The sequence below is a fragment of the Macaca mulatta genome, chromosome 3, assembly GCF_049350105.2.
Source record: "Macaca mulatta isolate MMU2019108-1 chromosome 3, T2T-MMU8v2.0, whole genome shotgun sequence".
Taxonomy (NCBI): Eukaryota; Metazoa; Chordata; class Mammalia; order Primates; family Cercopithecidae; genus Macaca; species Macaca mulatta.
Genome location: NC_133408.1, coordinates 134890314 through 134905196, shown reverse-complemented (window position 1 = coordinate 134905196; position 14883 = coordinate 134890314). Strand labels below are relative to the sequence as shown.

At 34.8% G+C, this 14883-nt stretch overlaps 1 protein-coding gene across 1 annotated transcript in view; it reads right to left on the bottom strand.

The window, feature by feature from the left end:
• The window catches only part of SEMA3A (semaphorin 3A), a 559757-nt gene extending 552117 nt beyond the window's left edge, over window positions 1-7640 (bottom strand). Inside the window, exon 1 of the mRNA XM_077998087.1 lies at window positions 7508-7640. The gene's annotated coding sequence lies outside the window, so the exon portion shown is untranslated. The remainder of the gene's footprint in view (window positions 1-7507) is intronic.
• Window positions 7641-14883: the final 7243 nt, after the last annotated feature.

The window sequence follows — 14883 nt, the reverse complement described above, 5'->3', positions numbered from 1 at the left end:
CTAGGAGATTGTCACTATTTGTGGATTTCCTATTTGTGAATTTGTCTACCCATACCCACGAAATCTATACTCACAGCATTTGTATGGTCACTCACAGACATACACAGGTAGTGAAAATTTGAGTCTCCAGATGCCGGTGTGCCCAGGTGAGGCTGAACAAGGTCATGTTCTACTTTCTTACTTCAGTTCTCATACGATGTAAGTTTTCTTTTTGTGGTCTATTTAGTGCCACATTTACCTCATTCTTTTGCTTTTTGTTGCTGATTTTGTGGTTTAAAATGGTGTCCAGTCATAATACTGATGTGCTGTCTAGTGTTCCTAAGTGCAAGATGTCTGTGATGTGCCTTAAGGGACAGATATCTGTGTTAGATAAGTTTTATACAAGCATGAATTATAGTGCTGTTGGTCCTGAGGTTCAAAGTTAATGAATCAATGCTATATATTAAATAAAGTGTCTTTAATAGAAACACACTTAAAACAAGATTATGTATTGACTGGCTGATAAAAATTTTGCAGCCAGAAAATCTGCAGGAACCTAACCTTGTGTTTCCCCAAGGAGCAATTCGTTCCATATTCGCTAATTCAGTGTTTGCAGCAACGTTTGCAGCAACTTCCTAAAACATAACTACCTTTAATAAAGAGGATTGACTGAATATCTCAAAAAGGCTACACTGAATTGCATAATGAAATAGTTGGGTTTATTATAAGGAAGCTTTTCCTGTAGTTGTGTATAACATTGGCAGAACTTCTTTAGGGAACAAGAAAGAAAAGTAATTTCTTTTTCAAATGGCTGTGTTTAAAAAAAAAATCAACCAGTAATCGAGAAATTTTAGCACACAGATTATGCATACTTGTTGGATTATTTTATCTGTCATTAAATAAAATGTAAAGTGCAGTTTTAGTTGGCTTTTCCTGTCCTGGTCTTGAAATCAACAAATACAATTATATACATGTGTGAAACTAAAGCCAAGGGCTTAGCACAGTGCATGATGAATAGTCTTTCCTCCGCGAAGTGTTAGCTGCTGCTGCTGCTGCTGCTGCTGCTGCTGTTTCCAATGCCCTATACAGGAATGTCCTATTTCTACCCTGAGATGGCATTCCTGAGGAACAAAGGTGGCAGCCCCAGCAGATTAACCAAGATATGTTCCCTAAAGGTAGTTATGACCGAGACAGTCTCTGCTCATGCCCGTTGTTTCAGCCAGTATCCCATTCTGTTGGTGGTCCCTTTATTGGTACAAAAAATTATTTGCTCATGCTATGCAGAGATGTTTCAAATATAAAATTATGAAATATGAATTTGGTGGTGGAGCAGCTGCCACTTAGCCTCAGAATCAGTTAGACAAGGGGCTAGGGATTGGGGAGTGTTCTAGGCCAGTGTGTTCTAATCAGGAACAGAATGGGAGGTGGCTGTCTTAGAGTCAAAGAGAGATGTTGGAGCTAAAAGTCAGAAGAGCGGGAGATTTTCAGAGAAGGATTTTGGCAGTGATGGAGCAGAAAATATGTTTACAACAGCATCATGGGGAAAAGGAAGTAACAGGAATGCTGCAGAAAGTTGAATTTGGAGAGAGTTAGCAAATCGCAAAACGGAAAAAGCAAATTTTTTAAAATGTGAAAAAAAGAGAGTCATAGATATATAATGAAAACAGAAAGGATTACATAAATGTAAACATAAAATGTTGATTTCATTCTTGACTTTATTTCTTCAATTCTCTTTATTTCCTGTCATTCTCTACTTTTCCTTCATGACTTAAATTATTTTAGAAATCCATTATTTAATATCTAAGCTGACAGTGATCCATTCCATCCTCCCTTGCATCACACATCTAGTCCCTTTGGTCACGCAAGTTCTTCCTTCTCAATGTCCTATTTTTCCCCAATCCCTCCTGCTCACACTCTTGCCTGAACTATGTCAGCCACCCTCAATTCTTTGTCTCATCGCTGATATCTCTAAAGTCATACCTTATAGACATTTTTAAAAAGTAAATTAAAGATTTTCTAAAAATGTGTTTTACTCTTCTCTTTCGTCTTTATATCTATCTGTTGAATATTGTACTAATCTCTTTATCATTCTGGAACCCTGTTTTCACTCTCAGTCAGCTCTTATTCTCTGTTCTCTTCTTGTTAGTTTTATTTTTCTTTTCCTTTTTTTTCTTTCCTTTTTCTTTGTTTCAATTGGCCAAATAAAGTACAATTTTAATGTTTCTTCTTTTTTTCTTATGTTCCAAAATTTTAGTGAATTGTTTGTTTTCTTTAAAAAATAAAGTTTACTATAATATTAACATTTACTAAGAAGACTTGCTGTGTGTGTGTTCTGACTCCTGTCCAACTCTCCTGCTGCATCTAAAGCCACTATTTACTAACCTGTACCCAATCCAGAGCCTTCTTTCAGTTTCTCCCTAGAGCAAGCTCTTGCTAATTTCAAGGTTTGTGAAATAACAATTCCTTCCTCTTTGAATACCTTTTCATAGTCTTCATTACTCTTAGTAATTTCTTAGTTTAAACGTCACTTCCTCAAATAGGTCTGCCCTGACCAGACCAATCAATAGATATTCACTGATTACTGTGATCATTAATATTGTGTGTCAACCTGATTGGATGCAAAATATCGTTCCTGCATGTGTCTGTGAGGGTGTTGTCAAAGAAGATTAACATTTGAATCAGTGAACTGGGAGAGGCAGACCCACTCTCAATCTGGGTGGGCACCATCCAATCAGCTGCCAGCACAGCTAGGAAAAAATCAGGCAGAGGAAGGTGGATGGGCTAGACTGACCTGAGCCTTCTGCATTCGTCTTTCTCCATGCTGGATGCTTCCTGCCCTTGGACATCAAACTTCAAGTTTTTCAGATTTTGTACTCTTGGACTTATACCATTGGTTCGCCAGTGGCCCTCAGACCTTCAACCACATACTGAAGGCTAGACTGTCGGCTTCTCTATTTTTGAGATTTTGGGACTCAGACTGGCTTCCTTGTTTTTCAGCTTGCAGACAGCCTACTGTGAGATTTCACCTTGTGATTGTGTGAGTCAATACTCTTTACTAAACTCCCCTTTATATATACACCTATCCTATTAGTTATGTCCCTCTAGAGAAACCTAACTGATACAAGTACTTACTACACAGCAGAATTTGTCTTAGACAATGCGAATACAGCAGTGAGTATATCAGACAAAAACCTCTGCCCTCATGGAGTTTAAAGGGTAGTGGGAAGACAGACAAGAAAGCAAGAAGTAAAATCCTGTTGTGACAGATGGTCTGAGTCACAGGAAACATAAGGAGGGAAAGAGAATGAGAAAGACCGGTGTGTTTGGAGGTTGTACGTTTCAAAATGTTCTTCAGGGAAGGCCTCTGTGAAAAATTAGTTCTCTACTAAAGACTCAAGAATGTGAAGGCATGTGCCACATGGAAATATGCAGAAGAGTATGGCAGGATGAAGAAATGAGTAGTCCAAAGGCAATGAGGAGGAAAAAGCTAGGAAATGCAAATAGCTGGAGCCTGCTGAGCAAGGGCAAGTGCAGCAGAAGATGAGGCCAGGCAGGCAACTGGGCACCAGGCTGGGATGACCTTAGGTTCTAACCCTGATTGAGATGAGAAGCCATGGACACTTTAAGCAGAGTGACATGCTCTGTATTACGTTTGAACCACATTACTCTGACAGCTGGGTTGAGGCCATACTGAGGCAGAGCAAAAGTAGCCTAAAGGAGCACTTCTCACTCCTCATAAAGTGCATTATTATGTATTCAATTTTACATTCATTTATTTAGTATCATCTCTCTCATCTGTTGAAATATATTCACCATGAGGACCAGAACAAAGTCACTTTGTTTGCAATGTCCCTTTTCCCAACAGGTGTTGAGCCTGGGTTTTTGGACACATAGTAGGTACTGAATAAATAATTGCTAGTGAAAATATTAAACAATCCTATGATGCATGATTTCCACCTTAGAAATAGATAAACTGCATTTCTGGGAAGTTAGATTGCCCAGGAAAGTGGGATAATGGGAATTGAAATCTTTTCCGTTTCCAAAGTCAAATGTTTTAAATAAATACAATATTCTGTTAATAGTTTATATATTTTTCTATAAAGATTGTAATCAATACTTGAGTTGTAAATTAATGGAACACATTAAAATTCAAGTAACTCTTTTTGATTGCCATTTTAACTAGGAAGATTCACACTTCTTATCATAGCTTAACATTGCATTTCCCAATATTATTCATGGAGTGTTAGTCCATTATATGAACTACATATATATGGAAGACAAGGAAAAAAAAAAAAAACAATCTTCCCTCTTCCTTCCACAATGATGGAATACGTTTCAAAAACAACTGTGGTTTTTGTTTATGGCAGCATGAAGATCTCTAGGGATTTGAATCTTTACAGTATATCTTGGACTCAGCGAAGGTAGAATAGAATCACATTTCCAGGAGGTTACCTAATATCATAAAAGGCTTTTGCTAAATCTCAAGTGATCTGCAGTAACATTTTACTGCTCCGTTGCTATAGCTTTCCACATGTAAGTGTATATAAGCTGTTTGAGAGTCTTCAAAAGTGAAATTTGACGGACAATACATCATTAGTATACCTTTCCCATTAAAAGAAAATAATGGTTAATGTATTTCACCAATGATGCTCAAAATTCTGAGATTTTTTTCTATTTTAAAAAATGTCATTCCAAACTAGGTTAAATTAATCTGTTTTTTAAAGTAATTTTAAACACAAAATTTTTCAATAATATGTTTGTCTGTCTAAAGCAAAACATCAGTTGAGCAGTCTTTTAAATGGAAAAATGGGAAGATGTGATAACATAAATTCCAGGAATTTCTCATAAAAATGATATAATCTTATCCAGAATATTCATGTGTTCCTATGTTTCAAATATGTGTATTGAAGGAGGAAAATAGTAGGAATGGTGGAAAGAAATGCTTTCTACTAACATCAAAGATTTCTTCTTCAGAGTCTTGAAGCTACCACAAATACAAACTAACCTCGAACTAAAAAATTAACCTATATGATACAGTCTGCCTTGTGAGCAACGAAATAATGCAGTTTTGTTATGATGTTTCTTTAATTTAGAACATTAGTTACCAGTCAGATACAAGTTTCAGGGAAATAATATGCAGTAAGAATTGTTTATAATTTATTTTCTTTATCTTCTGTTCAAGAACATGTTAGTAACTGTAAATAAGACCCTGATAATACAAATTTCATTTTAGCAAACCTTATTTTCCCTCTATAACACACTGAAGCTCTGTAATATACAAGCTAGTCAATTTCAACTCACTATAAATTGAACTAACGATTAAACTAATCTAGATATTTATCATTTTATGGCAAACATTCAGATAGCTAATTGCATATTTCAAATTAAATTTATGTTTTCTCTGAACACGCTTTTAGGTTTATTTTAAAGTTTATAAAGTGGTCATTTCAGACTTCTGGAGTTTATTTTTCCTGTTTAAAAATTAGTCAGAATAAATGAAGCATACAGTAGGAATTCTCCTGGAAACATATAGTTCAAAGAAATTTCTGGAGACGTCGTTGTAGCCCTGCAGAGCCTTTCTTTGTTGCCTACAAGGTTTCCCCCAATTAAATATTCTATCAGTGCTGTGGGCCTACCAGTATTTTTATAGCTTCTGATATCCGGGATCTGGTATCTGCTTCTGTCATAGTTCTATTTATTTCTTCTGTATGCCTTGCCACTTAGGAAGAAAACATATTTTATGAAAAATACTTTTCTTCTACCCTTGGGAGCCCCAGAGAAAGAAGCACAAGGTTGGGATGGCCTGTAACACATTGTTTATGGCAGTATCCACAAGCAACATTTTGTATGTCTACATATGGTACAAGTCTTATTTTAATTCAGCCCTTGGGACTTCAATCCAATAATGCTGCCAAAATATACTCTTCTAAGTTCAGTGATAATAGAGTCTGAGGACAGCACACTTCCAAGCTTTCCAGCTTATAGATGGCTTACTTTTTGTACATATTTTATACATATGCATAGTAAAATATATGTAAGTAGTATTTGTTACTTTATTCTATGCTTAAGCCTGAACTCTGATGTGGTAAGTTAATGTCTGTTTACTTTTACTAATAGAATTATGTTTTAACTATTTTGGTGTATTTTTCTTTTGTTTACAGTGCAACCAAATACAAGTGACATCTGTTAGGTGCTTGAACTTTCTCAAACACAGGTACACATTTTTTTTTGTAACTCAAATGCTTTTTTTACAAAGTGAAATATGGAATGTCCAAACACGTTGTAATGTCCCATCAGAACTGTTGCTTTTTCTGGATCTGTTTCAGGGTTTTGGGCCCAAGCATAGAAAGGTGTCCACTGATTTTACAAGCCAAGCCTGACATATGTTTTTTTACAGAACTCTAGAATGGAGTAAAGAAAATTGTTCATATTTAGGTCACAACAATGCCTTGGGGAAGAACAAGTGTGCTCACTAAGTCTGTATTACACTTAATGCTCTGACCTCTGTGTCAAGGCTTTATTTTGTGTTTTTTTCTAGATTAGAGTGTTAATTATTACTACAAGTATATCACATATTTGTCCTTAAACCTTGAATGATTGTGAGCAGAGAAGCAGCATGGGTTGACATAGCTCCCGTTAAAATGCAAACTATGTACAGGGTTTGTTTTTTTCTTCTCACTGCCATGTAATCAAAAGGAAGGACAGCAAAACCACTACAAATGGCTTTGCAGTATTTTTTCCATGATGCCTTTAGTTTATTTCTGGCCTTAAGCTAGGTCAACAGTCACTTAAAATCATATTCCCCAAACTTGTCACTTCTTATTAAAAGCCTAAATAAGCCAGATGAAACAAAGATTGTTTTTATTTACAAAACATTTAGCGTCTCAATCCAAATCTAATAGTATTGAAACATTTTAATTCAAATATATTGGATGTAATTTTATTGCAAACTAACACAATTATTCATATAGATCAAATAAGACAGTATTTAAACAGAGCCACATCTATAGACTGAGTAATGGCAAATCCAATATTCTTTGCTTTATAATTACAACCTAAAATAGGTTATCTAGGCATTCCCCATTAATGTCAGTAATTCATTTCTGAAAATCAGAAGTTCTGTTTGAAAATAACTACTGGAGGTCCATTTCATATTGTATTAATGGGAGAAATTATAATGCATTGCGTGCCAACCTCTAATCTTCAACCAATTATCTAATATGAGTATGTGTAAGTAACAAAGTACCACGTTAGAACATTAAATGTTTTAAAACATTAATTCCTGATGACCAAAAGAATAATATGTGCTGTTTAAAAGAAGCAGTAGGTGCAGTACACTGTGTGGTTTGCACTCCTTACCATAAGCATTTAGTTTTGATAAGGCATGTCAAATGCAGTATAATAAACATTTAGAAACAAAACGCAGTTATACAAAATATAATGAAATTATCTAAAAATATAGAATGACAAATGAAAACTAGGGGATTGTTCTGATTATCTCTTAATGCCTAATATTATTAACACTTACAGTTCTGTGGGTTGACTGGACTCTGCAGGATCCTTCTAGCTTAGGGTTTTTCATGTGGTGACAGATGGAAGCTGGCATTGTAGTTATCTAAAGGTGCAGCTGGATTGGATGTCCAAGATTGTTCATGCACACAGCTGGCAGTTAATACTAGCTGTTGCCCAGGACCTGGAGCCGTCAAGCAGAGCACCTACACCTGATCTTCTCATGGTATTGCGACTAACTTCATATAGGAAACATTCCAAGAAAAAGCATTTCAAGACGTCCAAGCAGAATCTGCAAGCCTTCTTATTTAGCTTCAGAAGTCCCAGAACATTATTTCTGTTTCATTCTCTTAGTGACAAGTTTATTTTAAGATCAGCTCAGATTTAAAGAGAAGGAGATTTAGATTCTACCTCTTGGTGTCAGATGCAGCATAAGCATGTGCATATAAGGAAAGAAAATAATTTATAGTGAGCATATTTGAAGATTGTCCACCACAGAAATTATCAAACTACAACTTCCAGGCAAAATCTATCTTACCATCTGGGTTTTTAAATACAGCTTTATCGTAACAGTGCCACACTCATTAGTTTACGTATTGTCTATGTCTGTGTTCACTATATAAGGGCAGAGTTGAGTAATTGTGACAGAGAACATATGTCCCACAAAGTCTAAGGTACTATTAGGCAAAGGTTGCTGAACACTTCTTTTAACAGCAATTTTCTGGAGCAAACGGTTATTAGCTGAGTAGGGACTTGAAGCTTTAAGAAAAGTTCAGAAATAAGGTGGGAAAGAGAAGTAGACCAGTGTCACTGGGTGTGAAAGATGATGGTGTGGATGAGCCAAGTGAAAAAGGGAGAGTTTTAGGTAACCTATTAAGACTCAGAGCTTCAGCGGCCGGGCGCGGTGGCTCAAGCCTGTAATCCCAGCACTTTGGGAGGCCGAGACGGGCGGATCACGAGGTCAGGAGATCGAGACCATCCTGGCGAACACGGTGAAACCCCGTCTCTACTAAAAAATACAAAAAACTAGCCGGGCGAGGCGGCGGGCGCTTGTAGTCCTAGCTACTCGGGAGGCTGAGGCCGGAGAATGGCGTGAACCCGGGGGGCGGAGCTTGCAGTGAGCTGAGATCCGGCCACTGCACTCTAGCCCGGGCGACAGAGCCAGACTCCGTCTCAAAAAAAAAAAAAAAAAAAAGACTCAGAGCTTCTACTTTAGATTTTTCATTGTTTTGGTGTTCCTATTGACATTCCTAAGCAAAAAAATCTTAAAATATTTTTAGTGGGTTTAACAAAGTCTTTTGAATATTAAAACCAATGCAAAATGCAGCTTTACTCATGTTCTTATTTGTGTGTATGCGTGTGTGTGTGTGTGTTTGGAATTATGTGAATGGTGTGTTATAAAGGACATCAGACCATTTTAAAAGGAAGGACACTCATGATACATTCAAGGACAATGCTTATTGTTGCATAATCCACATTTCTTCAAGCTAATGGTGTCTTGTGTTTTGATTGATTGCTCTTTTAGGTTTTTTACACTATGGTCTTCTTCACACTAGGTGATACTTAAAGGCTTTTCAAAGTTATGTCTTTGATTTCTTCTAAGCTATTTACTATTGCAAGAGGAAAACTTTTCCTTTTGGCATTGACTATCTTTTCAAAGCTTTTGAAATTAACAACAATTGCAGGATCTGTTTCTTCAATATTCTGTTAATCATTTGTAGAGATACTCATTGTCATGCCTTATCAATGATTTCTAAAACTGTTTTTATGTAAAAGCATTTCCAAAGGCCTTTCAGTGAGTCTTCTTGATTGGCATTCACACTGCAGACCACATATTGTTTGCATAGGGAAATAAGCACGAGAAGCTATAAAGGAGGCAATACCGTACTAGTTCACAGGATGCATTGGAGAGGTCCGTTTGGGAGAAGGAAAGCCAACTGAATGTTGTCACTACATATTACAACACTGTGTGGTTGTCTAGGAATATTGTCTATAATGTGTAAAGCCTTCTTCGTGAGGTTTTATTTGACTGTTTTCTCCTTCAGGAAGCACAGTTATTAGAATTGTATGTCATTTACAAAAACCTTCTCATTAACTAGTGTTGATATTGAAACTCCAGAAACTTGATAATTTTTTTGAACATTTTTTAAGCACATGGAGATTTACAAAATGGTCATTAGAAAAGGTTGAAACTTAACTCCCAGCAATGAAGTTGATCTCTTCTGGAGGCTTTCTGATCCAATGCTTTCTTCTCCTCTAGTAAAATAAATACTGAGAAAGACATACACTTTCAAAGCTAAAATTTGTATTGCCTATAATTTTTTACATTGAATTATGCTCACTTGTATAGACTCCTTCATCAATACTTTTTTTTTTTTTTTTTTTTTTTTTTGAGACGGAGTCTCGCTCTGTCGCCCAGGCTGGAGTGCAGTGGCGCGATCTCGGCTCACTGCAAGCTCCGCCTCCCGGGTTCACGCCATTCTCCTGCCTCAGCCTCCCGAGTAGCTGGGACTACAGGCGCCCACAACCGCGCCCGGCTAATTTTTTGTATTTTTAGTAGAGACGGGGTTTCACCGTGGTCTCGATCTCCTGACCTTGTGATCCGCCCGCCTCGGCCTCCCAAAGTGCTGGGATTACAGGCGTGAGCCACCGCGCCCGGCCATCAATACTTTTTAAAAATTAGATGGTAATGTGATGTTCACCTCACTGTCAGCTACAGCTGCCTCCCCTGTTGTCTTGATATTGTGGAATATGGCTTAAATATACAGCAAAACTCAAGGCTTCCTCCTTCATTAATTTATCCTTCTCTACTACATTCTTCCTCTTAAGCTTCTCAAACATGTTCGCAGTCTCCCAGATCAACATAGTACAGAAAAAGTGTCTTGATCACTTTGGTTTAACATCTACTTTTCCAGGTTTATTCTAAGCTTTCCTAACATAGAACAGTGTATTATTTCCCTCACCGCACGTATTGCTACCAAAGTGCTTTATGGCTTTTTTTTTTTTTTTTTCACTCCTTATTATGATAGTACACAAGGTGATGATTAAATAGTGTAGTATGCACATGATGTCTTTGGTGGGCAGGCTGTCCATTGTTAAAACACTATTAACTTCATTTTCTCTTCTATTGTAATCATCCCTCACACTCTTTCCTAACTTTTTCATACTTTTTTTTTTCAAAACTTTTCCAAAGTTATGAAGACATTTTATAACATGAGACAAAAATAAAGGCTACATATAAGTATACATTGTAAAAATAAGTTTAGGACATTGTATAGCTGAGGAAAAATAATTACACTAAGTGCGATCCTGTGATGACCGTCTTGGTGCTAGCAACAATTGACATTCACATCCCTTTTATTAGCACTCAAAATACCTTTTAAAATATCACATGATTTTGCTATTTCACTGTTAGATTTCAAATGTAACATGAGACGTTACTTCTACATAATTTTGTAAAAATATTTCAGTTTGGAGATTTATACACCCACACACATGCACACACACACCCCAAAATTACCCTCCAAACTTAATATACACATATTTTATATATACATCCACGTTTAATATCTGTATGTATAAACTTCAAACTTAAATTAAGCTTATATTTATATGTAAACTTTAAAAATTGTATATAAACATGTGCCCACATATGTTTACATATGTATTTAAACATATATGTACAAGTATATACATGTATGTATATGTAATTTTTTCTTCAACAAGCATCAGTTGAAAAACCTATTACTGAGATATGTCCTAAGAAATTTTGATATTAAAAACTAGATGGTATTTCAGCAAGATTTATTACATATATGCCTACATAAGTTTTGTTAACAAAGGAAATGTTTATGAAAAATGACAAATAATTTATTAAATTATATATAACCTTTACCTTACTTTATTTTAGATACATTACTTTCACTTCATTAGATATTAACATTTGTTGCACTCTCTAAAATAATCTTTAAAAAATTATTAAAGAGACATATCCTTTATTATACATAGAAGGAAAAATATATGTATAAATGCAACTAATTCTGCCAGTAATATCAGAGACCGAAAGTCAAAAAATCAGACTACGTTTCTTCTTTTTGTCAATCAAGTATTTTAACAGAAACCGTGGTAAATACCACTACCTGTCCACCAAATTCCAATTTTTTTTTTTTTCTGTGAGGTAGAATTAGAGCCAAGCACATGACTGGACTCCATTCCCCACCCTCCCTGAAGGTGAATATGACCATATTACTAAGTTTATCCAATATTACAAAAGTCGAGGCTTCTGATAAGGGCATATGTGCCCATTCCACTCTGACTTTTTGCTTTGTCTCTCTAGAAGTGGCAGGTGACAATGTCACAGAAAAGGGTGGAGCCCGAAACTCCTTGTTTTACCATATGAAAGATAGCTACCTACCAACAAGGAATGTCTATTTTGTTTCATTATGGGAACAATAAATAAATTCCTGCTGTGTTCATGTCATTAAGCATTTTGGGTTCTGGTTGTTACTGCAGTTTAGCTTACCCTTACTATTACAGAAGTAATTTAATACATTGAAATTTTTGTGCAAAAACATCAAAGATTTGTAACTATTTTGATTTTTCATTAAGAGAGTAAGAATTTAAAAATTCAGTCATCAAAAACATTAAGCATGTAGAGTTCTAAGTTTGTTATAACCTCTAAATATACTAACTCTTTATATCTTTATTTTGGCTACTTGGCTGGGAATATTAGCTATATGGTATGGTGACTACATTTTCTATCACTTTTAATTTTATTTTATACTTTTTTTGTGTTTATAGTTTCCCTCACAAAAACTATGAAACTCTTCAGGATCATATCATGTATGTTTTATAAATGATCCATCCCACCTAGTATATACTAGTTACATGTTAGGTTCATAACAGATGCCATAAATAAAATTGAGAACTTTGGTGTTTTTTGTCATTATTCCCTCTCATATATACCAGTCTTTGTCCATAAGGTAATTCTATGAAAAAGGATAATGATATGTATCTCAAGTATTAAAGCAAAAATGCACAATATTCATATGTTCTTTTCATTGTAAATGAAGATACGAATACATTTTTAAAAATTCGTTACAACACTGTTTTATCTTGGGGGTTGCTTTGAGATATTTAATATTTTTCCCTCTGATAGTTAACACAAAAGTTACAAAAAAAACAAGTGTGGATCTCAATGATCTCACACATTGTGTTATTTAAAATTACTTTATAACAGGGTATCATTACAGAATTAAAACAAAATGAACATGAACAATATTATATTACTATAATAACAAATTCTAATTTTTTCAGCACAATATTTCAAAAATAAGCTACTTTGAGAATAAAGCAGTTAAAAATAAATTGAATAGATTTCAAATAATTTTCATTTAGGCAACTTTTCATTCTAACCATAAATAGTGTAAGCATGCAAGCACAGGCTTTGAATGCATATATATGAAAATGAAATACTTACTTTTAAATAACCCAGCCTAATCACAATATTGAAAATAGTGATATATCATCAATCATTGAAACTGCAGTAAAACATTTTAATATTCTGAATTCATTTTATTTTTCATAAACTACATCACTAGTATTAATAATAATTATTAACTGGACAAAACAGGATCCATAGTATTTATTACTTTTTACATGGTTAAATCACCAGTTGAATCAACGCATTGTGAAATATAAACTGAATCATGTGCCTTTTCCCTCAAAGTTCTTATTTCATTCGTGGTTAACATTATCTTTTTGTTTTTTTTTTTTTACTTGTTTTAAGGCTACAGTTAGAAACATGCTTATATAATCAAACACTGCCTAGTGTATTGGGTAACTATAAATAAACAATAATTCTTAGTTCTTTCCTTATGTCATCAAACACTGCATTTGATTATTAATAATATTAATAAATTAGCATAATTGTTTATACAAACGTGCTCTTTTGCTGTGTCATTTTCAGCGTCAGTGTTGGCATCCTGTTGAGTCAAATGGAAGATCATGCACAGTGATGTCTTAAAAACAAATCAACAAAACTTAGAAAGAAATGACAAGAAACAGCTAGACAGTTTGCCAAACATTTAGATGCCAAGAATTCTTTACAGCAATCCATCTCCCTCTTTTACTAGAATAAAATATGCAGGAGTAGGGACATTAGACTTTTGAAATACTTTTCACCACATGTAGTTATGCTAGCAATTTTTGTTAAAGTTAATGAAAAATGTATTACAGACTCTAGGCACTATCACAGATATGCTATTCTTGGATCCCTCTCTCAGGTCAATAGGGCTGCAGTACTGGCTGGCATGCTCTTTGGAGTTTTGTGGACTCGGGTCAATAGGACTGCAGTACTGGCTGGCATGCTCTTTGGAGTTTTGTGGAATTTGAGATGGTAATTCTTCATGTAGGTAATGCAAGCAATGCCTATGTTACTAGAGAACTAGGAAATATGAAAATTTGTCATTTATTCATTTTTTCCTATTTCTTCCCAAAAGTCATGAATAATAATGTATATTTAATTTGCTATGCATATTACTTTACTACTTTCATGTCTTTTACTTTCCAGTTTCCACAATCATATGAAAACATTCTAGGACCTTATATTTAGAACTTTTATCTTACAGATTCTTTCTTATCCACAAGGAAATTAACATTGCCCTCAGGTTTACCCTAACACAATTTGCAAGTATGATTGGGGTAGGGAGAAATGTAACAAGTTTTCACCTTAAACTTACTCAGGTTAAAAAAAAAAAAATTACACACAATGAGGGCCAAGAAAAAAAAAAACATTGTTTTATGTGTCAATGTTTTTTCTTCAACAAGGTAGTCTGCTATAAAAACAGATTGGGATTTTTTTCCATTATATTTGAGGTATTGCCTTATATTAGAATTATTAAAATCCCAGTAGTTATATGATGTAAGTTATATATTAGGTCTGGAAAACAAGCATCATAATTTTTCAAGCAATACAAAATTAGGGTAGACTTTAGAGTCTTTGTGGAAATTAAGTCTAAGTGGTTAAAGTCGCTGAGTTGTCACTTTCATAAGGATGGCTGAAAATAGGGCAGACAACCGCTCCACAAACGACTGCATCTCTACCATGTTTAATGTGTTTCAGATCCTCTAAGTTATTCCATTCTTTTCTAAGTATAAAAGTCTATAAACTAATTATGAGCATGGTTAAGAAAATCTAAACAGAAAGTAATATTTAAACGTTTGTTATAAAAAGTAATCATACACTTAATTCAATACATAGCTAGCAGCTATTAATATGATTATTTAACTTATAATAATAGATTTTTACATACTCCTCTTACCTTTTTTATAACACTATGAACACCCCCAAAATGAGTCACACTGCTTGTATGCATGTAACTTGGTAGGCTGTTT